The sequence below is a fragment of the Nipponia nippon genome, unplaced genomic scaffold, assembly GCF_047370975.1.
Source record: "Nipponia nippon isolate SJK-2023a ecotype South Korea unplaced genomic scaffold, ASM4737097v1 scaffold_3, whole genome shotgun sequence".
Classification (NCBI taxonomy): domain Eukaryota; kingdom Metazoa; phylum Chordata; class Aves; order Pelecaniformes; family Threskiornithidae; genus Nipponia; species Nipponia nippon.
In genome coordinates this window covers 118,254,183-118,278,982 of record NW_028262347.1, presented here as the reverse complement: position 1 = coordinate 118,278,982, position 24,800 = coordinate 118,254,183, and the positions used below count along the sequence as shown (strand labels likewise).

General features: G+C 35.4%; 1 protein-coding gene across 3 annotated transcripts in view; it reads right to left on the bottom strand.

The window, feature by feature from the left end:
- The window catches only part of ATRNL1 (attractin like 1), a 528,683-nt gene that overhangs the window by 132,347 nt on the left and 371,536 nt on the right, over positions 1 to 24,800 (bottom strand). The gene's annotated exons all lie outside the window — the stretch shown is intronic.

Genomic DNA, 24,800 nt, shown 5'->3' with positions numbered 1-24,800 from the left:
TGAACAGGATGTCACAGCACCTTGAAGAGACAAAATGCTTGCAAAAATGTTTTATTAGAAAAGATCTAAGTTTCATTTTCTTAGCCTTTTTCTCCCTATCATTTTTCTGGAAAGCTTAAAACATTAGAAACCGGTATTTGAATGTAAATGACACTAGAACTGTGACGTACTGTTCATAAAAGCCTCTGAAATAATAAAAGGTATGCAAGCAAATATTTGCTGGCAGCTTACTAATAAACACTCTTGATTTAAGGTCTGTTACAAAGCAACAAGCTCATTTTGTAATACTTCTCATGCATTTTTTTCTTGACTTGCACTTTATAATAATCTATAGAAATCTAAAGAAGCACTTGTAACGTTAAAATCAAAAGACTACAGTGGTTTCCTAATGCATAGCCAGTACATTCTTAAGGCCTGGTTTTTATAAGCATTTGGTGTATTTGTCAGTAAGCATCTGCGCAAATGGGCTCCCAGTATACCGTACCAAGAGGATAATTGATAAGTCTGTGGGTGAAACTGCATGCTTTATATTCAGAATAAATAAAAGCCTAGTACTAATATATAGATGGTTAAAACTTACGTTTTTAACCCTTCATTTAAAAATTAAACTGGTGGTCTCTGTATATTGATTTACATCAGTACTAATTTACATCGATACAATATATTCATAGATTTTACAGTCAGAAAGAACTGCTATGACCCCCCAGTCTTACCAACAACTTGACAAAGACCACAGAAATTTAAAGCATAAAACACTGAGTCACGACATGCTAAAATTACTATATCTAGCTCCTTTTCTTCCAAAAATAACAAAAATTAAAGAACACAATGTTATTAGAGTGGTCCTGCCATATGGAACTCATTACAGTATTGTAAGTCTACAGAGCTATTGGCAAATGCTTACTTTTTAATGGGAAACCAAACATTGTTTTAAACAAATAGAATTGCTTGGGGAAAGTACTTAAATGAGCAGAATAACCCACACTCCAAATGCACAAACAATTATTTAAAAGATTTACATATTACGGACTATAAAGGAATGTGTATTTGATATGGTCTCTGTTTTTTAAGGCTAGCAGTTTTCGTCACCTCTGCTCCTAGTCAAGTGTTCAGTAAAACCTTTTCATTCACAAGGTAGTCACTGCAATTTTTATACTCTGTCATTTGAGAAGAGTACTACGAAGATTCTTAATTAGCTCTGTAAACAAGAATGAAAACTTTAAAATGTTCAGCTGCCCATGAAACGCTGTTGAGTGTGGCAGCTGAGCAACTGCACATCAAAGTGCTCTATTCAAAATACTGCTTCTTTTGTTCAGCATTTTAAAGCTCCCTGTAAGGTGCAGAACAGGAAAAATAAGATGTAATGAGGAGAAATACAGGAAGATATTATGATATTTAAAATCAGTTTTGTGGCTGGAAAAGGTCAGTAACTCCCACCATCTGCAACTGTCCGTTTATCAAGATTGGGACAAAGGCAAAGTTCCAGTTATAGAAAATCTTGTGAGCTAGATTCTTGCATGGCAGGTGGAATTCAGGTGTGACACCCTGTGCTCCAGTCACACGCTGTTTTCATGTAGCCCATACAGGTATGGGGAAATTCCCATAATTCAGCCATAGGCCAGGAAACAAGGAAACTCTCCAAACACGGGTATTATAAGAAGAGTGAAAAAAACTCTTACCTTTTTCTCAACAGTGAAAGAGATTAAAAAAACCCACAACGATTTCACCATAGCTGAGGCAGAATAAACATGGGACAGTGGAAAGTGGAACTATGCTGGTGTTACTTATACACTCATATCCAAAAAAATTTACTGCATTTAAAAATCATACAAACAAAAAATAAATACATTCTTCTTCAGTGACTAGGGATATTTACTTGGAGACAAAGAATAGATGGACATTATTAAGATGTAATATTTGAATATTTTATTGCTCATTTAATTTATAATATTCAGAATTAAGCACATGCCTAAATACTCACTTAAAACTATGGGAAATGCAAAACATTACTTTCTCAGCATGGGACTGAGAAATTCAATGAGCATTTATCTGACTGAGCAGACAACTGATTTCAAGGTCTACAATAATTTTAAATCTCATTAAGTCCAAGAGTATTGACAAGATTAATTTTTTAGGCATCTCTATTATTTTGCAACAATTTCAAAGTATTAATTTATATCCTATTAAAAGAGTTTTTATTGTAAAGTATAGAATTATATTTTCATCAGTGAAGAACAGTAAGATGTTAGTATACTATAAATCAGTTCAATTTCTCACTCAAAACACATATAATTTGAGAACATTTCTTAAAAAAAAAAAAACATTTTGGCATAATTAGTCCCTTGTCATGGACATATACATTTCAGCTGATTTTCCATGGATGTGTAGACGACTTTGCCAATAGATTATGTTAATTTTGAGTTTTGGTGTGGTAGTCAAATAAGTACGTTTGAAATAAGACCTGCTTCCCCATCTAGAAGTATATCACCGGAAAGTATTTGCCTGGGTATACAATTCAATTTTACCATTGATCAAAAAAGTCCTCATGGGGGATACTTCTGCTCTGATCAATGCAGTTTGGAAGAAATTAAAATGTTTCATAGCATCTTGTATAATTTTCTATAAGAAAATGTATTTGTTGCAAAGTTCTTATTTAAGTAGAAATGTTTCATTTGATTTTTTTTTTAATTTTGGTTGATGACATTTAGACTTACTTTCAAAATATTTTAACGCCCATATTATATTCATGTACAATAAAACACTCAATGCAAGATACATGTTACAATGATTTAACGTTAACAGAATACAACATTTCAGCAATCCCAGGCTGACATGTTTTAAATCTTTTGTATTTTAGGAAGTGTCACCATTTTGCTTCTTTTCCCTATTTAGAAGACTTTTTTCCTTTTTCTTTCTTCCTTTTTTTTTTTTTTTTTTTAAGACTTGGTCTCTCATGTGGAATAGGATACTGTTCTTCTAACTAGGACTGCTTTTTCTATGCTCTTCTCTTCACCTTCCAGCATAACTGTCCTAGAAAAGCCCTAATTGAAAAAACCTAATAAAGTACCTGAGATGTTAGGAACTAGGACAGGTGTACTTTCTCTTTGTTATACAGTAACAGACATTCTTGAGGGACTGATAGATTAGGATAGCTGAAAAGGATGAGACCATTTTAGTGCCATAATAAGATGACTAGAAAAATCCTTTCAAAGATCTTTCTGTTGCTGTTTGGCACCTTTATGGGCTAGTTTAGCCCACTGGCAAGCAAGGTACATGTTAGAGTGTGGCATAAAGCACGTACGACAACTGTGCGTACCCAAGTTCATGGGGTAGCTTGACAGCTAGGATAGGGATAAGCAGGTGGCAAACACTTGTAAAAATGTTAGGAAGATGTCTGACTGCCAGACCAAAAATATTTTCCTTTTGGCTGTTTAGAGCCAGCAGTCTCAGTACCCTATTTCAGAAATAAGGAAGGATATGGCAGTAGAAAGGGTGCCTATTATTTTAACAACAGCAACAACTGCGTAGGTTTTCTACATTTTCTTCCTTCACATCTTAGATTTTCTTTCTTTTTTTGTTTGTTTTTTCCCGAGATCAGATCACTGCCAACATTGTACCAGGACATCCAGGACTTTGTCAAGATAAATATTCAAAACCACAAAGAATGGTAATTCTACAGTCTCTCTGACAACTGCTGTCCAGTCCAGTGCTGCACTACCCTCCTAGTGACAAAGATTTTCCAAATTTCTAGTCTGAAATTCCTATTCTGCTTATTCATCACCCAGCTCTGACTTGTCTGTAGTTACAACTTGGTCTCCTCCACTCCTGTTTCTGTGCTGTCAGCTGCTGATGTGAATAACACCACAAGGCTACAACAAAAGCATTAACAACGCCATGTATTAAATCTGAGTTGTACACGAAAAGTGTTTGCAATGAGGAAAAATTTCAAAACCTCGTGAAGAGTTGCATTGACTAATTTCCGATCACATTGCATTTGACAAATTCCAAGGGTTAAAAAAATTAAAAAATATATGTAAACGGACAGCCCTACAAAAACAGAGGGTCTCTATAAGCAGTGCAATTCAGTCATTCATCGCATATTCTTGAGGTTTCTTACTACCATATCCAATCAGCAGAAGTAACTCAAATGGGTTTGAATGACTACACAGATCTGAGTGGACCACAGGCATTTTAGTTAGAAACACAATTTAATTCTCTTCAAAAATCTTAAATTCTCATTCTCAAACTGAATTATACATAGTGATATTTCAATGAAGCTCTGATTATTTGCTTTAATTTGCACAAGACAAAGATTGCCTTCTCTGTAACTTTTCTTATTGTAACTCTTGGTGTTACAAATCTTTTCAAATTAAATTAGCTATTTACATAGCTGGAAAGGAGAGCAATTTCTCATTTACATGTTGAATAACCTATTTCACTTGGTTAATTTCCAAATCAGCTGTTTTCACTGGAAAGGCATATCATAGTCATTAAACTATTTTGGTGGTTTTTCGGTGAAATTAGCTCACCATTCCATGATTGCAGGAGATACAGCGACTTTAAGAGATGGACAAAAGCAAGCTTAGGAGATCAAGCAGCAGGAATAACCATACTTATGACAGTAGTCTGGCAATCTGGATTCATTCATTCTCTCCATCGTGAGCTTCCTAAATAATCCTGGTTGCCTGCTTTCCTTATGCCTCATTTCCCACTCTGTTAAGTGAAAAGTGCCCTAACAAGAGTGCATTCAAGTAGGCAATGAGATATTACAATGATGGGCATAGTATAACATGCTATTTGCAGTGCAAAACAGAGTCTGGAAAATTCCTAAGATATCAGGGCCTATTCCATGCCACTTTCTTTTAAAATTGCCTGAAGAAAAAGAGCTCTCAGGTGTGTGCAAAGGTCTGTCATGGGAAAAAATGAGAGGAGTTATACTTCTTGTCCTAGCTTTATACTGAATCAAACGAAGGGTTATTTAAACTAGACGTAGTCCAGCAAACAACAGCTAAGACATACTTAAAATACAGTGTACACATCCCAAAAAATAACAGTTTCAAAAGGTCAAGTTTTTATGTATCCTTTTTGGAAACCAAATACCAGTCGTCTGTAATTTCCCTTGAACAAATCAAAAATGAGAAAAAAGGATGAGCCCTGAAAAGGTCATTTTGTTGCTAGATCCAAGGAACAGACATTTAATGTATTGCACATTAGCAAGCAAAGAGCAAAATGTGAACCTACTGTGACTTCAGGTTTTGGACCTTTCTGATTCTGGAATAGAATTCCCATCTCTAAAACACTCAGAGTATGAAAAGCTGCTTATTACAATGGAAATGACACACTGGTTTATGCTTATTTGACACTAATTTATGGGGTCTTCTGTTACAATAAATTTGTGATCAGTCCTTCAGAATTTTTCCTTAAAGATTAATTTAGCAAAGGAAGATTTTTTGGGTGCTAAGAATCAATAATAAGCTCAAAATTCAATTCACTGCTTTCAAATTTAAGAAGTGATAAACAAGACCTAATCCTATTATCTCTTTCACTGAGATCACTATGAATACATGTTGCACACTTACACAGTTCTGTAACCATAACCATTTTAAAGGTTTAGAGAGTCAAGTCTTTCTGTAGGCCTTGCTAACCCCAGAACTGCACTCTTTTTCCTAATCAAGTGGGTTTAAAAAATTCTTTCAGCAAACTGCTGATTATTTTGTTGTTAGCTAGCGGAGCCATTTTCAATTCACAGAAAATTTCTAAAAATACTTATTCTGCAAACTAATTCTGTGTACAGAGAAAAAGAGAGCCAGATCCACTAATTATATATGTTAAAATGTTTCCACATAAGACATTCTACTGCATTTGCCCAAGGACAGTTATTTATAAATTAATATATTAAAATGTGTTAAAATTAATTATTTCAGAATATGAAAGAGATATTCAAGTATCATATTATGCAAACTACTCCTTGGAACTCTTTCATTTACAATGCTGTCACACAAATAACGCTTTTCAAAATGTCTTCTAAAGAATTACTAACACTGATAGTGTAGTACTTTAAACGTAAATGCCATCCTCATAAGTGGAATAGACACAGTATGAAAGTACCTTATATTAACAAAATCTCAGTGCATCCTATCCACAGTATTAAGCTACTGCTTTTGAAACGAGGCATCATGGATATTATCCATTATTATCACAACTGTTAAAAACTGCTTTAGTTACATACCTTAGACAACAGATGTCAAGCTGATGATTCCCAGCTCTGAAATAAAGTTTTAGGTTGTTTCTATAGCAATTCAGATTGCTTTAAAGATAGTAAATATGGTCTAATAAAAAAAACTGGGAATAAGTGGTACCTCATGAGATCACTTTGTCCACCTCTGTGAATTAGTCCTGCACAAAGGCAGGTTGCAGTGTGATTATGATCCTTCTAGCAGATGTATACTTTTCTTAAAAAGACCCCAGTGATGGAGGTTCCACAGTCATTCCAGAAGTCTGGAGTGCCTGATGATCCCCATGCTGGAAAGGTCTTTTCTAAAATCTAAATTAAATCTCCTTGCTGACATTTAAGCCAATTGCTTCTTGCCCTGTCTACCCTGGAGAGCATTCCTTGTCTACAACTGAGAAAAAAAACCCACCAAAACTCACTTCTCCTTTACAGGAGTTCTTTATAAATTTGAAGCTTCCCTTTATTCATCTCAACTGTAAACAAACGCAGCTATGTAAGTATTATCTCACCACTCCTGCTCGCATTTTCAGTGCTCACCTCCATACTCTCCATCTGCCAGACACTCTTGTCAAAAAGTGGTGCCCCAGACCTTATATGGCAGAACAGAAGGGTCACTTCACGGGCCTTACGGATCTTTTTGTTGATAATATTATGCCAGAATCTTTGCTACAACAGAAGTATGGTGACTTATCTTCACTTCTGATTCATGATCATTCCACCTCATTTTTGAATATTCTTACCAAGCTCATTGCCCATTTCTCCCTACATTTTTTTTGCAGATGGTTACTTCTTCCTCAGTGCATAATCGTGTATTTGCCAATTACAAAATTGTGGAATTGCAGCTTTCCAGCCAATTATTTCAGATTCTCCTATGTTCTTTTGTACAGATTATAATTCTGTCCTATAATATGTTTGCAGTCTTCTTTGCTACTTCAATGACAGTTACACATGCAATAACCATGGTTCATCTCTTAAATCAACAGCAGAATCAGATCCCAGCAGAAGCCCGCTTGATATACCTTTCCCTTTTCACAAGGAACAACTTATAACTAATCTAAGAATACAGTTCTACGTTCACTTCCTTTTTATCTAAAAGGTCTGCTAGTCTGTTGAATCGAGAACTAAGTTTGGCTCAACAGGATCTGTACTTGAAAAAACAACATTGAATGACACTCACATCTTCACTTTCTTCTAAATTCTTACAGATTATTTAAAAAATTGTTTAATCCAGTCATTTCCTAAGAATTAATGATAAATTGGCTGTTGCCTAATTGTCCAGCCCTTCCTTTTTCCCATTCTTTTCTAAGATAGAAATTACAATTATCCCTTTCTTGAACCTCACTTGTCCTAGCTGAAGTCTCAGAGATAACCCTTACAGGCTCTGGGATCACATGCATGCTTAGCCAGTTCCCTAAATATTCTGGAATAAATCTAATCAGGTTATCCAATCTGAAAATATTTAGCAAGTATACTACAACCCATCTTTCTACAGTACTGCTTGATATAGTATCCTTTTTTCACTGTAGGTACTAACAGACTTTTAAAGAGGCCTTAATTAAAGCACTTTTTAAAACGGACTCTTCTCCTAGCACATACAAAGTCAGAAAGATGGGGTGTACATACTATTACTTCAAAGAGAGGCTCAAGTGCAGGACAAATATATTTTAATTTGCAAATAAAGTCAATGTTTTTTTTAACCTGCAAAACAACAAGGCACTGGATTTGTTTCCTGTGTGAACTGATGTGAAAACATATGATCCAAATTATAATGACTGAATTGAAGCTATGCCAATTTAGAAAAAGCTGAAGTTTCTGAAACATACCTGGACCCTAGACCCCATAGCGACTTCAGATGCTCAAAATCTTAAGAATTTTTTTCAGATTACGTTGAATCTAAGTTTTATAGTTATTTTTCTTCACTATTTTCTTTCTACCTTTTTTTTAGTTAAATTGTAACATATAAAATAAAAAATTATGAAAGAAGAGAAATAGAAAATACTGAGCAGGAAAACTGCTGTACTCCAGCAAAGGTGAAGTTTGCCTTTATTATTACCTCTAATTCTTTAAAACCATCTATTATTTGAGATTACTGGTACACTGATAAAGTGACAATGTAAATGAAACATTTTAAGTGCAACATCATTGCCAATTATACAACTATTCTAAAGCAGTACTTTAGAAGCTACTTAAGGCACAAATGACACTACTATTAAGGAAGGTAAACTGGTGATGTACCATGACTGACTGATGCCTTTAAATGCTTAATGCTTTCAAGCTTTAATTCTTAAAGTATTACGCAAAATAACCATCATTTTCACTGCCTTGCAAAGGGGACCAAAACCAGGTACACTTACCAGCAGTCCTGCCTGTCTCAGAGTGGAAATGCCCTGATCTACATGAGTCCTCAGTATAAGGAGCTGAATAGCCTTGCTATTACAAGCTGAACAGGCATGCCACACTACCTTGTGCTATTCTGTTGGGTGAGTAAAGATCTTCTAGACAATCCTTACAAAAGTTGAGCCTGTGTTACTTGGTTATCTGCCTCCCTTTTTGTTGAAAAATGAGGTTCATCCTGCCACTGATAGTCTTTTTATTTCAATTGCCCCATCCAGGAGCTCTAAAAACCAGTTTTTTTCACATCAACAGCCCAATTATGAATCATGAGTAAAGCCATAGTTTTAAGTTATACCCAACATCAGGAAGTGGGAAAAAAAAAAAAAGCCTGGTCACTCAGAATGTACAGAAAATCCTTATAACAGATCCTGTCCATTTGGCATTTTCTGTGAGAAGGGTTTTAGCTAATCAACATAAAATTAGGATACCGATCTGAAATCTGGGTGCTCATCCAAAGAAATATTCCAAGCTTCACAGAGTTGTTCACCATACCTAGTACTTTCAGGTCAGCAAGAATTTGGCACACGCTGCTAGTGGGAATGGCATGTGGCCACAGCCAACTCATTTTGTGCAGGGGAGCGAATGGCTTTGAAACAGATGCAGTTCTTCTATCTTATCAGAGTAATAACGTGAATTAATGCAGCTCTCCTTTGTTCATGTAGTTTTTAAGTTTGAAACAACTGATTTAGCAGATGTGAGATGCTTGAATACTTGAACAATAAGTTGATTGCAAAGCTTTCCACTCCTGCTGTAGAGCTAAGAAAGCAAGGCCACTGACCATCCCTTACCTTTGAAAGAAACCAAGAAACTGAGGCAGTTTGCTCTGAGTTCAAGTATCTTGAACAGGAAAGTATCAGTAACAGGAAACTGGTGAGATAAGTAAGTCTGAAGCTTGCAATATTTTAATGGAGAATTATTTCAAGAGTTGAACTGCTACCTAGTAAAGCTACAGTTACTGAAGGGACTAGAACCTGTCTAATCTCCTAAAATATTTAAGCTACATCAGAATTTCAGAAATAGAGGGCTTCCAAGCATTAAATACCCTAATCCTACAGTCTAAAATTCAGTCCTGAAATAAGAAGCATAACACTAATTCCAAGCGACCATCTTGGCAATATCTGTAGCAGCAGAAGTCAGGTTGTTATTCTCTTTATCTTGATAATAATAATTTTGTGCACAATCCAGCTGCAAACACAGAAATCTGACTTTCCCAGTAGAGTTCCTAAAAGGGGTCGCACCAGTCTGTGTGTATACATACTGTACAGATTAGAAAAATATACTGTGAAGAAGTTAATCCCCTACTGCTGCCACACTGAGACTTTCAATATAAAAGTGACAGAGTGTAAATCAAAGTACTCTGGCATTTTGAGCTCCAGTCAGACTGTTTCAAGAGAGAGAAGTGGGACGATTTAGAGTTCATCAATTATATCACATCAAATTAGCCTCCATCACTGGCTTGGCTCGACAGCTTTCATCTATTCTAATTTACAACAGAGAGGACAGCCAAGTACAGGATCGTGGCAATGACACAGTCAAAGGGAAGCACAGCACTTTTGCTTTGCAAGAATGGTAGGCTTTTCTAGGCAACTGCTTCAGCTGGGTCAGAATCTCCAGCCACGTTTAGTTTCTTTCATTTGCTTTGATCTGACAACCTTCATCTTCATTTAAGGAAGCAATGTGCTAAACATCTTTTTAGCAGTCCTGCAATCACTGCCTTTCTACAGACACTGTTCTGTATACATCTACCTTACACAGTGAGTTACCTTTGCAGTTAAATCCTTAAAATAGATGAGTACACTACTGAAATACCATTGTAACTGTATATGGTTAGGACATAGGTTAGCTATTTTAAAGGAAAATCACTATCAGTAAATTGTTAGAATTTGCCTTCCAACTGACAGACTTTAAATTTGAATTTGCCATGGTTATTTGAAGACGCTGACAGTGCAGTAACTTAAATCACAGTGAAACACAGAAAAGCATTGAAGAACGTTACACAGGTATCACTTTACAAAATATTTTATATTAAGAATTCATCCCTTTGCTATGGATGTGATCACAAGCATTATGCATCATTTAAATTGCAGTCTAGAGCCTTAGGTGGATTCAAATGGAAAATGGGCTTTGTGCTGGCCCCGTGCATAGTGGTGAATTCGCAGACCAGGGATGAAAAGCCAGCTTTACTGTTTCTACCACAATAAATACTAAGAAACCAAAAGAACAAGAAGTCTGTTTTCCACACAGCACCCAGTTTCCCTTTTCTCCTAAAGAAAACATTTTTTAATACAGGTAAATGAAAATAGGCATTGCACATATTGCAATGATTACTTTACCAGAATGAGCAAGCTTCCAAAAGTATATTTCCATACTCTTCCATCACAGTTTCTGTGCATATTGGCATTATGTGCATATCTCTTTTACCTGCTTTCTTCTAATGTGGCCCATTTCCAAATTAAATACTGCAAGCTTTAGGCAAGTCAAGGTCATCTTTCCCATTCCTTTACTTCCTCCCCAGGCTTGACTTTGCTGGTAGGATTTTAAGTAGTGAACTACTAAAAGGCTTTTTATGGCAGTCTTAAAGTTGTTTTAATAATTGTATCAGATTAAAATGCTTAGGGACAAGTAAATTATTGGAATTTCTGACTGTTAATTTTTAGAGACCCTCACATGATTTCAGGAGGAATAAATGCTAAGTAAAAACTTAGAGACAGTATTGTCTTTTACCCAGAATCTTAATTGGCTCCTTTTTTTTATATGCAGTCTTATACAGTTTGTATAAAGAGCAAATGATTACAACAAAATGTATTCATGACTTTCCTCTTGCAAAACTGAAAACAAGACTTTTTTATATTCTTCCACAATATGCCCCTTTCTGCATAGGAATCTTTTACCTGCATTAGAAAGTGTCATAAATTTTTCAAGAATGCAGACTTGTTTTCTGTTATTTGTTCCAGCCAGAGACATATTGGTTTAAAATGTCAGGGAATCTGCTATGTGTTAATGGATTTTTATATGGGCATCTGCTAAATGCTTTCAAATTTACACCACCATAATGTATGAGACAGCTGGAATTGCATTAATTGAAATTTATTTGCCAAGAAAAAAACAACAACATCCTTAATTGGGAGACAAAAGGAAACAAAGATATGATCTATGAGTCAAAGGTGCCACACATCTCAATGATTTTCCTCAACAGACCTATATTTATCACAGTGCATGCAAAGCAAGGACTAACCCTCAGGGGCTTCTTAAAAAGAGCATGACAACTATGATTTGGCTAATTAATTTTCCCTACTTATTTGGAGTTGAGGGAAACATTCTAGTATATAATGCTCAAACCCTTCAACATAAGTTTTTATTTTCTTACTTGGGGCTGTGGTGGTTGCTTGATTATTAACATGGAAAAAGTTATTTCTTGATTACATGAACTATTGTTATTTAAATAGGTGTGTTTTAAAAACACACATGAATTAAGGATGATTGTTCACCTCTGCAGAGATGCATTCACATTCTCTCTCCCATCTAAATGGGCATCGACAAACCTTCTATCTTTGTATCTGGGTAAGGAACACTCTCAACATTAGATCTAGCACAGTTTCAATATGCCAAACGATAGCAGGTAAGCCTAACGCGCTGCAGAGGAGACAATCTCTCTCTGTGAAGCAAAGATCAGACATGTCTCAGTAAAGCTGAGCTGAATGACCACAAATATGTGAAGTGCAAGAGCAGTGGTGGGGTGTGATGATTTTAAAGGATTCTCTGATCCTTCCCTGCCACACATAAATAGAGGTGGAGTACAGAAGTCATTAAAGGTACTACAGGAAAAACTTCTGGATAATGCCTCCATTCCAGCTTCCCTGCATTGATGGAGAAGTCTTTCTCCATCAGTGTTCAATACTTTTGATAGCGCTCAAGAAAAACTACCCAGATTTGGCACCGGGAATTGGGTACACTGTTAATAAGTCCCTATGGCCTCAGCTAATGCCATCAGGAGATAAGAAAGATATTTTTCCTTACCTAGTTCAATTGAATCGTGTAATATAGGGGTTTTTTTGCAGCTTCTCAACCACCAGGAAATCTTGCTTTGGTTGCTCAATACAATTATTCCTCATGCCCCACTGCAGGAGGAGTTCAGTGTGGAGTACTAATTCGGAAAGCCCAGTTTGGAATCAGAGACCAGAAATGAATACAGGCAGCTTGGCATTGTTGGGATATGGATCTGAAAGACTAGCACCAGTTGTAGCTCCAAAGAGGTTCTAACAAATAATTTGGTCATATTTGGCAATTGATTACATTATTTTTTCAAACTTATACATGGTCCAAAATGCAAAGAATTATATTGTCCCCAAAGGTTATTTCTTTAACATGTTATGAATACTCAAATTAAGCAGGAAAACTTTTAATATTTTTGTTTTCTGACAATACATATATTTAGAATCAAGTTACAATTGCCAATATCTGTGAATCAAATACAAAATTCTACCCTAGATAAGTAGTCCAAAATGGCTGTTTAACATTTACTGCTTTGGCCATGCTCCAACACAAAAGGTGGGCAAACATAACATTAGAAAATTTCATTTCATACAGGGATACTCCTGTACTGCAAATCATTGATTGTAAGACTACAGCCTTATTAGAAAAGAAAAATGAATAATTTTGAAAAAGTATTTGAATATTTGCCTTGCTTTATAATTTATCAGCACTTTGATTCTCTTCCATTTCAGTTCTGATGAATGAATCTTATGATTTCAACAGCAAAGATTTGCTTGCAGTTATATTTCACTGGCCTTTAAACTAACATGCATTCATTCCTGTCCTACAGGCAAAAGTCATTTTTTAATTTCTCAGTCTTTGATGGAGGGAAATTTTGACCTAATTCTCTACAGCTTGAAAGGCAAAAGATGTCAATGATTTTTAAATATGACTTTGTAAATGCAAGTGCCATAAAAGATGCTCCAATAAAAAGAATAAACAATAATAAATATATTAAAATTGTGGTAGATTAAATTATTTTCTTTGAAAGTGGAACCAGTCACATCCTATAAATGTAATCTTCCATTTACTGTACCAACACTTTAGATACATAGTGACTACACCAATTAAAACAATTTGAGAGTATATCTGTTTTTCTGTATTATATAAGGTGGTATCAGAGTCCTCATGGTTTTTCTGAGAAAGGCAAAAATTTCTAAAATACATAACTTAAAAAGCATTCTCAGCTGTAGTCTCTCTTTCTATGCTGAAAATAAAATAGGTCCTGTTGACCTGCTGAGCACCCAATATTTCTGACAATCAGTTTATGTATGCTCCAGCACGGATTTAAAAATATGGTTTTATTTTAAAAACTCTGGCTTCTTTGATTGCAGAAGTACAGGTTGTACGATTTAGTGCTCAACTCAGAAATGAATGGTGTTTGTATCTGAATCAGTCAGGAGGAAAAAAAAATCATTGGAATTCACAGATGCAGGAGCACAGATTCATATACACTAAACACTTCAGCTACTTAGTCCTCTTTTCTTCATTTATATTCAATGAGTCAAGGCTTACTGCAGCTGAGTATCTCAAATTATTATTTTTTAAGTCCCTGCATTCTGACCATGTTATGTCCACAGCAGAGATCAGGTCCTTCCCTAATCATGTCCTGCCCAATTTTCAGAAAACGAAACGTGAAACATATAATGTGAACTACACTGATAGTAAGAGTTGGTGTCACTCAGACTGACAAGGCCCAAGATATGCTAAACCAGAATCACGTGTACCAGAAATAAATTAATGATGAAAAGCAGAATCAAGGAAAATGCTCAGCACAAGCTGCGAAAACCTCACATTTATTTTTCTCAGTTGTTTACTTCCTATGTCACAAATGTGGTAAAAAAATATGTGATGGCATTCCCCATCTTGTCCATGAAAAATAACCATCTTTTTGTTCTCAGTTAATGACAAAATCTGACTTGTTTTTCTGATAAATTTTAGGTTCTGTTTCTTCAAATATTTTTGCATTCAATCACACATAGACAAAATGGGGACCTGTAGATATTATTTTAGAGATTGATTCACCTTGTCTTGAGTATTAACATAATAACATGCTATTAATGAGTTACAGGGATTTGTATAAAGGAACACTCTCCAATATTTAGAAATAAATAAAACACAGTTAAATCTCATGGAAAAAAAATGTTGCCTTTACATTTTCATCCACTACCTATATTGTGCATTTAAATAGTTTTTATTTGGTTTAATTAGAAAATTAAAAAATTCTTCATTTTCATCTTAATGTAAAGCATACATTGAATATTCACAATATGTAGGAACTTATTACTATATACAGTTATTTAAGTGGCCACACCAGCACGTGTAATAATTATACCAACATTTACTGCAACTACAAGTAGGAAAGAATGGCAGGCTATTGGCATTATTTTTTTCCCACAGTCTAAAATGGGTTGTTTCAAACACTGAGTTAGGTCTAACATATTTAACATGACTTTTTTTAGTAAGTCAAAGTAAGGCTTACACAGAATGAATGCAAACAATTTACATACATATAGATGTCCCAAATTTCATGTATTCTATCTAATTCCAATGCATATTAGGCTTTCACTGCTGAGTGAACAGGACTTTGTAATACAGCTGGAAAGTCAACTGAAGAATCATGTTGGCTACAGTCTGCTAGACAAGCCAAAATGTCTAAGTTTCTGTGTAAGCCAGTTTTCTCTTCTGGAAAAAAAAAAGCATCAAGTCACTCAGTAATACACAATGGAGAGCAAAGATGGGGGAAAGTTAGAGCTCAACCATATAACATGTTCTCGTGTGGTGCATGACGGTGAGTAGTAATGTCAAGCTCTCCAGCCAGCTAGTGTGTGATAGATAGAAATGCACTCTTTCAGATGGAGGGAATCGATCAGGTTTGCTCTACACAGTACAGAACTGTGGCATCTGAACCGCAGGAAGAGATTGCACCTGGATGTAACCCAGGTTTGGAGCTGGACACAGATGATGGAGAACAGCACTTCACGCTACCTGGAATTACAGATTTCAGAAGGTATAGCAGCTTTCTGAACATTTCAGAGATCAATGTTCACCTGACCTGAAACAAAATCATTCAGTTTTTCATCCTCTCATTAGAAATTTTCCCTGAAATATCTGTTCTCACACAAAGCTGACATTTAGATAAAGTAGTATTTTTTAAAAGAAAAATATGCTATTTAGCCTTAGTAACAAATAATGAGAAACATTTAGCATATAGACCACTTCCATCATTTCCAGGATTTTACTCATTCTATACATATTTTTGAAGTCATTTGGAAATGTTTCTGATCCTAATGTACATCACAGAATAACATGAACTGTTATGCACAAAATAAACAAAACAGAACTGTATGGAGTAAGACACAGCTAAGATGAGAGGTGACACCCAGTCTACTGAATTTACTCAGATTTTTTTGCTAATCTTGTATTTCCAGAAAATGTTTTGGCCCTTTTTCATACAAACTGCAGATTGGCAGCTGTGACTCAGCTGTACAAAACAACTCTCATTTTTTCCTCTCCTGGGGCACATCTTCTCCAGAAGCAAACTCATTTAATATCACCTCAGCTGCCATTGGCAAACTCACCAGCAATGCAGAAGAATCAAGCTGTGATGTGATGAGATCTAGCAGTCACTGAGCACGTCATTTATTTTTGTGATGAAGTAAAAATAGAGGCTGGACCTACAGTTTACTATATGTGAAAAGGACATCTAACACCACTTCACCTGGACATAAATTACATTTACTTTTCATAGAGTAAACCTCTGTGCAAAACCTTACTGTGTGCCATGCATTCTGTGGTGTCAGCTGCATTTCTCAAAGTAAATTTACTTGTTTAAAAGAAATCCCATCAGCAACAGTACTGTATATAGACGTGGCTCAATACAGAATTTTTTTTAACACTTTCATACAATTTCTAATAAAAGGTCCAATTTTTAGCTGTATTAACAAACTAACCTGCATACCAAGTTGACACAAACATCTCAAACAACTGGGAATTACTTGTGGGCATATCACTATTTCTGCTAAAAATATACAAGGCTTTGATGCAAAGGTTTGTAGACATCAACCAGACTTAGGATATGTGAAAGTCTCCTGAAACATCTGCTTGCTTTCCACAGAGGTGGTTTAGGAGCATTGTGTTTTAACTTGATACTGCAGACAATTGTGTGCTGTTACTCTAAAAGTACCAGTGCATAACACGGAGCTTGGCTACTGTGTTTCTTAATGCAAAATGACATGGAACATTATTTGCCACATCAGAAAAAGCTGAAACTATGCCCTAAGGCAAAACATCCTGAGTCAGAGGAGGTTTAGACTGGATATTAGGAAAAATTTCTTCACTGAAAGGGTTGTCAAGCACTGGCACAGGCTGCCCAGGGAAGTGGTTGAGTCACCATCCCTGGAGGTATTTAGGAGCCATGTGGATGTGGTGCTTAGGGACATGGTTTAGTAGTGGACTTGGCAGTGCTACGTTAATGGTTGGGCTCGATGATCTTAAACCTAAAAGATTCTATGATTCTATAATTATTCAATTATGAAGTTTAAGATCATCCACTGTTGTTTGAGCCCTGTGAAAATGAAGCATAATGAGGTGGGTTACGCCAGGTCTGACATTTCACCCTTCTTTCTGATCATGCTGACTTTGGGGATTTAACTCAGTTCTGTTGTATAGTTTCGTGTGAATTATTATTATTTCCATTTTAATATTAAACTAGAAAATGTCTGAATCTATTATGGAAGTGTTTCATGCTATATTAAAAAAATATATTCCAAAAGAAACATACAGATATTTAAAATACTTTAAAATATTTAAAATCTACGGAGCTAGAGAAATAGAAGTATTAGGCATTAATTATTATTGTCAATAAAACCAGCATATACTGATCTGTACAAGACTGCCCATTTTCTTATTATAATGCACTACTGTGAATAAGATCATTGGGGAATGCTACCAAGAAAGAGATTATAACCACAAGAATCTTTGTGTAAAACAAAAGCAATAACAAATAAAAACTGAATGGACAATGTTTACAAGATCCTTTTTCAGCTGCCCAGCTCTCTTGTAGCCAGTTTAAAATGTATTTAATATTGTATGTAACAGAATTCCTAAGCAGCAACACAGCTTTCAGTTAATCACCCTTACAAAACAGATTTTAGGAGGGAGCAGTTTCCACCCTGCTGGGGCAAGGGCCTGGCTTTGCAGCCCTTGCTCTCCCACCTGGGTGCAGCGCTGCAGCCATGGGGAGCTCGGGGAGGGGCAGGAACCATCCCTCCTCTCCCCCCAGGAACCCGTGCTGTCCCTCCTGTCCTACCTTTCATGCAGATAGTACCGGCTTTCTTTGCCCTGCTTCCTCGGAGACCAGTTGTTCTGAGTTTTTGACAGCCAAGGTTGGGTGTGAGGAACACCTCTTTCTGCACTCCTTCACACCTCCTCGTCCCTGATGGCCTCCCACAGCCACGATGCAGAAGCAGCAGTGGTACAAGGAGACCAAGCTGTGCCTCAGTGGTGGTAAGTTATTTGGGTTGGTTCACCAACTCTTCCCTCAATTTAGGAAAAGAGGCAAGAAGAGCATCCTTTGTTTGACCCCACTTCAGAGCTCCTGTTGGACCATGTTGGTAGTGTACTCAGAGAGAAAAAATCAACAAAGCCGAACAAAACAAAAAGTAGGAGATTTAGTCACCAACATATGAATGGCTTGACTAGCAAAAAGAGAAAAGCTAAAATTTACCGTTCTTCTGTGACTATTGTGAGAAAAAAAAATTATAAAAAAGAATAAATTCATAATAATCTTTTCCTCCTCATGGATAATGCTCAAATAGGGAATAAAAATACTGTAAATATACAGATGATTTCTGAAATTACAAGCTTTTCCCAGGACCCATACAAAGGCCATACCACAGCAGTAAATATTGCTCAATGCATACAGATACACACACAGAGCAGTAACTCTCCAAAGAAAATAATATTTTAGAAAATTTAATCTCGTTTCTTCTTAGCTGTGGGGCAAAAATTATGTAGATTTTAATAGAATGCTGAGATAAATTAAGACTACAATAAATATATGTACAGGTAGATGTTTCTTATTAAAGTAGCACATAAAGTGTGAAGCCAAAAAAGGGGCTAAAAAGCAATTTAGCTGAAGAACAAAGATTTCAGGTATTAATTTACTGCTACAGATATGAGCCTACAACTAGCACAAGCACAGAACATTTCCTATGCAAATAGGCAAGACAAGCTAGTCCTATTTTCCCTGGACATGTTCAATAAAAGGCAAACATAATATCATGGGATGAGTAAAAATCTACTCACGGATTTTTATACTGTAATGTTTTAAAAAACTACAAGCATTTAAAATCTAGCACTTATGGTACAGAGAAACCAACTGGGATATGTTCTTAAACGTGACACGATACTTGCCTCTGACATTATCCTGTGAAACATTTATTCAGGGTCCGTGGCTTTTGATAACAGCGCAGCATACTGCTGCTGTTCTCCAATTTATTCTTCAAGTTTTTGATCTGCCTGCTGATTATCTCTGAGCCAGTGGTTCAGAATCTTAGTTTTTTCATCCTGAATCTTACCATCAGCAAATTCCTTAAAGGAGAGAGGTCTCAGTGGATGATCCCACCTTCTAACAGCATCCTACATGTTTTTAGCAAGACCAAGGCTGCTACAGTAACACAACAAATGAAGGCTGTTATGTCAGAATCCACTGCTTACAGGGATGGAAAAATGACTTTGTTTTCATATGCAAGCAAGAATTCCACCGGTGCTTTTAGCCACAGAATCAACACTGTGTACCTGTACTTACTGTGTAATAATCCACAGAGGCATTCCTCACTCACATCTTTGTAAATAAAAAAATAACCATATCAATATGTGTAAACCTAGCATAAAAATCAACATCAGGGCCTCCTGATTTTGAAAAGCTAGAGTACTAATACAGTGGCAGGCGTCAGAAAAAGGAGTAGACTAAGATTCCAATAACAGGTCAGTACTTCTTATTTTGGCAAAACCAAATGATTAAAATTTCTATTGATCTCCAGTGTGTATTAACATTTGTTCTTATTCATTAGCTTAGCCTCAACAGCAGTTGCAGAATAGGAAGCAATGTGTGAAGGCAAATTTCAAGAAAGAGAAATGCAATAGTTCTAATAAAATTAAAGTAACTACCATTTCACCTAACACGTCTGTTAACAGAGGCAAAGCCCCTCGTCATGGATGTTGACTGCATATAATCTATTCACTTTAAAGTTGAATTTAATTGTATTATTATTTTTATATACAGTATATTGCCTAAAAGCCATGAGCCAGGACTTCTCTGCATTAACTGCTGTGCAAACAAAGGAAAGAGGGGTTTTATGGTCCAGAGAGTTTATATTATAATTTGTTAATTTTTGATGAAGAGTAAAAGATAATCTGAATGAGGCATTCAGGCATTCAAAACCAGAAAGCATTTAGCTATATAATGCAGCTCCTATTACAATTCTCAGTCTGCATTCAGAAAACACCATTACCAGATACACTGAACATTGCTATAAACTGACAGTAAAGGGAATAAAATTCTCTTTAGGTATAAATGCCTGAACTACTACTAACATCAATGGAATCGTGCCTATTTACAAGAGAATTTTGATCCACTATCAAAAAAAGGTGGCAGCAGAAAAAAAAATACAGCCAAACAAAAACCACACGCACAAACACCAGACTGTAGTTTACTAATATCCATTAACAGAATGGTTTTTTTGCTATAACTGCAAAAGTAATTTTACTTCAAAATAAAATAGAAGTAGTAATTACAATTACAGCTCAATTGCTCTTTTCTGGACCCAAAGTCTCACTGGAGGTTCTGGGTTGGTAAAAAAGAAGCCTAGTGGTGCTTACTGTACTTTTCCATCTGTAGTGAACATTGGGGCACTCTAAGATAAACCTGCTCAGATCTAAGGAGGTATGATTTTATGTCCTCTATGAGACTAAGGAAACACAAATAAAGGTATGTGATTACTATAAATTAATAAAATACTTTTTTCCCACATACAATATACACTCATGTACACTTACTATAAAGATTTAGAACAACTGGAAATGTTTTAAGCTGCAAATCAGAACATTATTTAAGAGTAGAAATACTGAGTCATGTCCCTTTGCCCTCCCAAAATCTTTATCTACTGCCTTTAAAGGATATCTCTAAATTCAAAACACAATAATCTATCCACATATCAGTAATTTTCTAAGTTACTAAGCACTTAATCAGGTAAAACATGTTGTCACAAGTTCCATATCACGACACGCTACATTTACATCATTTATTGAAAACACTGATAACATAGGGTAGATGTTATTTTATATTAAAACTTTGCACTTGATAGTAACTATCACCTGATTGTATTTATTGTAATGATAGAGCTACACAAGTAATCATCACTGTTTAATTTTATATGTAATACTAGACTTGAACTCTCTTATAAGTCAATAATCAGATTCCCAAATTAATACCTATCCCAGGAAGGGAATCACAACCACTACAGAAACCTTGGGACTAGTGAAATTGTTGAAATTTCAAAATCTGATGAAATATTTTTGAAACTGAAACAGTTTTAAAAGTAGCTCCACTATTAAATGAAAAAATTGCTGGCCTGGTTTTGATCCCTCACGGTGAATAACAATATTTCTTTAAACCGACTAAAAATATATTATCCAGATGAATTGTAAGAGGTAGTAACTGCTTACATAGTCATTATTCCCATTAAGTAATTTCCTTTGAGCAAAATAGGAAAACATTGTATTTTCAAGAATTATAAAAGTAATAGACATTTTTAAAACTACGGAAGATAGAATTGGATCTAGTACAAAAAATATTATTTTAATAATAAAGCAACTATTCTTTCAGCATGCGCATACAATAGTTTTAAAATTCATCTTTAAAATTACTTTAAGATTTAATAATTATATGTAAGTGAAAATGAACGTGCAGTGTGCTGTGATAATGCCACCAGTGGGTGATATCATCTGAGTCTATTATTCAGCAGAGCAGAGAAATATCAAGAAATAATTGGCCTGAAAACTCTCATTTTAATTGCTCTGCAAGCCCAGAAAAGCAAGTTTGATGCCTCTAATATCAAGGAACATATCCAATTCTGAAAATGAAGCAAAATGGATCAGGCTGGTCATAAAGAAATTATAAGCTCTGAGCCAGGCTATGCTAAAACACCTTCAAAACAAATGGGAACAATTTTACTATGCCAAGTGACAACAAAAGAAACAGCTCACATAGGCTTGTTCAGTGTTAAAAGAATATTTAGGCTCAGGAGCTGGATATGGGGAAGTTGTTCAAGGTTGGAATTCAAGGCTGGAGTAAATCAGGACAGCCATGAGATCTGGGAGAAGCAGCTGGTGATGAGAAATACCAGAAGAGACTGGAGACTTTTAGTCTACACAGAAAATGATCAGTATTCTGCCACCTTCTAAACCACAGGAGTGACTACAGACAACTGAATGTGTTGCTATACACAGACACATCTTTCCTAGTATCCCCTTCTTTGCCATATTTTCCCCCATCTCCAATCAACTTTCCACCTTAGAAAACCAGTGACAGTCAAAAGATGCAAAGTCAATTTGCATACACACAGGTTTTATTTTATGTTCTTAAAAACATCCTGTGAACTTTCACTATTTAAGTGTCTCCTTAGTCTAAGCTATGGAAAAAAATATTTTTCTTTTTTTTTTCAGCTGTAATTTTGTAGATACCATTACTTCCCACCTCCCCCAGGATGAGCCTGATTTAAAAATACACCACAACCTCACTTCAGAGTGCTCAAGTTTTAAAATTCTTTGTATTAGTTCTACCAAACTTCCCATGAAATGTCTAGTCTGTGGAAAAAAAAGTACTTGGCCAGTTTTCGGAAGCTTAGTATCTCTGGGGTAATAAAGAGATGTTTAAGTCAATCACTTCTATAATGGAGAACTAGCATCAATGAGAACTTCAAGAGTGACTCTTGTCTCTTCATTATAAACACCAGATCTGTCTAGAGACATAATTTTATTTCATTATATGTTGTTTGCCATGTCAGAATAAAAATGTTAGCTGCAAAATAGTAAATCTGGGACTGAGTGATTAATAAATGTGCTTTAGGTTTCACTGTGTGACAAGTATGGTTGCAACTGTTTGTTCATCTCAGAGTGCCTATTGTGTGAAAGCTTGTTTTGTGTGTCTAGAACCACTTATACAAAATGCATTTTTAACTACCAGAGTTGATCATAAAGGGAAAGAGGGAGAAATAAAAAGATGCATTATGCAAACAACCTTGAGATTTCTTTTTCTTAATACAAGACACCAATGTTTCTTTGCTCATTCACTGGACTCTAAGCATGGCATAAAGTTGATTTAAGAAACTTAATTTTAGGCTGGTAACCATTTTACATTCTAAATGAAGGGGCAGGTATTTTTTTAAACCTACTGGATAAAATATATTGGTTTTGGTGCCTTGGGAAAATAAAGGGAAAAGTGGATCCTGCCAAGATGAATAAATTACACTGGCATGAAAAAAGGACAGAACAATGCAGTTGACACCAGATTAACATCTGGGGTTAACTGCCAAAAAAAATGCAATGCTTATTAGTATCCGACTGAAAAGCTCATCTTCTGTCCTGGGCCACATTATTCATTTGCTTAAGCCAAACAGGCTCTTCATCAGCTTCTGTCTTGCCTTATGTTCTCATTTCCCTGGAAATGTATGGTAATGAAGGTCCTTCTAACAGATGTTCCTTTAGACTCATTAACTTCTGAATCTTGTTGTTCATTTTATCCACCAGAAGTTAGTTTATTAGAACAAACAATTATGGGAAAATAGAAAATCACAAAGAGCTTTCATCATGATACTTAACTCCAGACACCAATACAGAGTGAATGTATGCAGATGCTAATAATTATAATACTTAGAGATTGTCTTAAGTGATGAGGGAGTTCCCCATGTCTCGAGAGACAAAGATAGCTTGTGTGACTTCAAGCAAAACATCATAAATCATTGCTTAGCAAAGATTCAAATAGCAACTGTCCTGGTTACTGACAATAACTAAAGGCACAAAGCACTTTGATCCTACTTGCCTGAGGGAAAGTTATTTAGTGAGCTAAAATAACACTATAGGACTATATAAATAGTGCTATAGCAACCAGCTTTGAGGAAAACATTAGTGTCTTGATGATTTCATGAAAAATGTATTAAATAAAGCCCTAAGAAGAATGAAACACAACTATGCACAGATTTTACTTTATGATACATAGAACATGATAAACAGCAGACCTTATTTAATAAAGATAAAATTATTTTAATGTTTCACTTCTGTGGCAGAATAATTAATTTAGATTTAGCTGTTGAATTACTATATAAAATTCTGATAGAGGGATGGTACACTTTGTTTTTTAAAAAAATAACATCTCGTAAAGATATGTCACTACTCTTCATTACCATGTACAGACTCTAAACAGTTCAATGTCGATAAAAATCCTGACAGTTTTCTAATATTTTAATATAATAAAAGAGTTTTAAGGAAATGTAAAATGTCTTCCCTAGCATGAAGACTTTTAAAATCACATTTGTACTCCCATTAAACCTCAGATTAAAAAAATTTTACATGATCTTACTTGAAGACTGACAGCAATGTGAAGCCAATACCTACCTAAAAAAAGGAAAAGGTATCTTTTCTGACCAAGCTGTGTAGTAGATTTTTAACAAGTTCTTACTTAAAAAACACCACAGTTTTAAAATGTAACATGCCAACAGGTGAAATGCAGCTACAAAAGTAATACCTGTAACTTGCTTCAGCTTTCTAATTAAAACCAACACTAGTCACAGTTTAACAGTTCTAGTTCTAAAAGCACATACTGTCAACCAGTAATTCTCAGGATTCTGCTCAATAAGAGACATCGATGAGATGGGAAGAACAGTGCCAGGATATATCAACAGAGATAAGCTATAACCTCTGGTGAAACTATTCCATGGAGTTTTGAATTGATTGTCAGCCTGAGGTTTTACCTGGAAATGCAAAATGAAAGAAAAAACTCTTCTCAATGCATAATTTTTACTAATTTCCTTTTCTACCATGTGCTTTGGTTTTATTTACCCTCTGGAATATCCTCCAACTG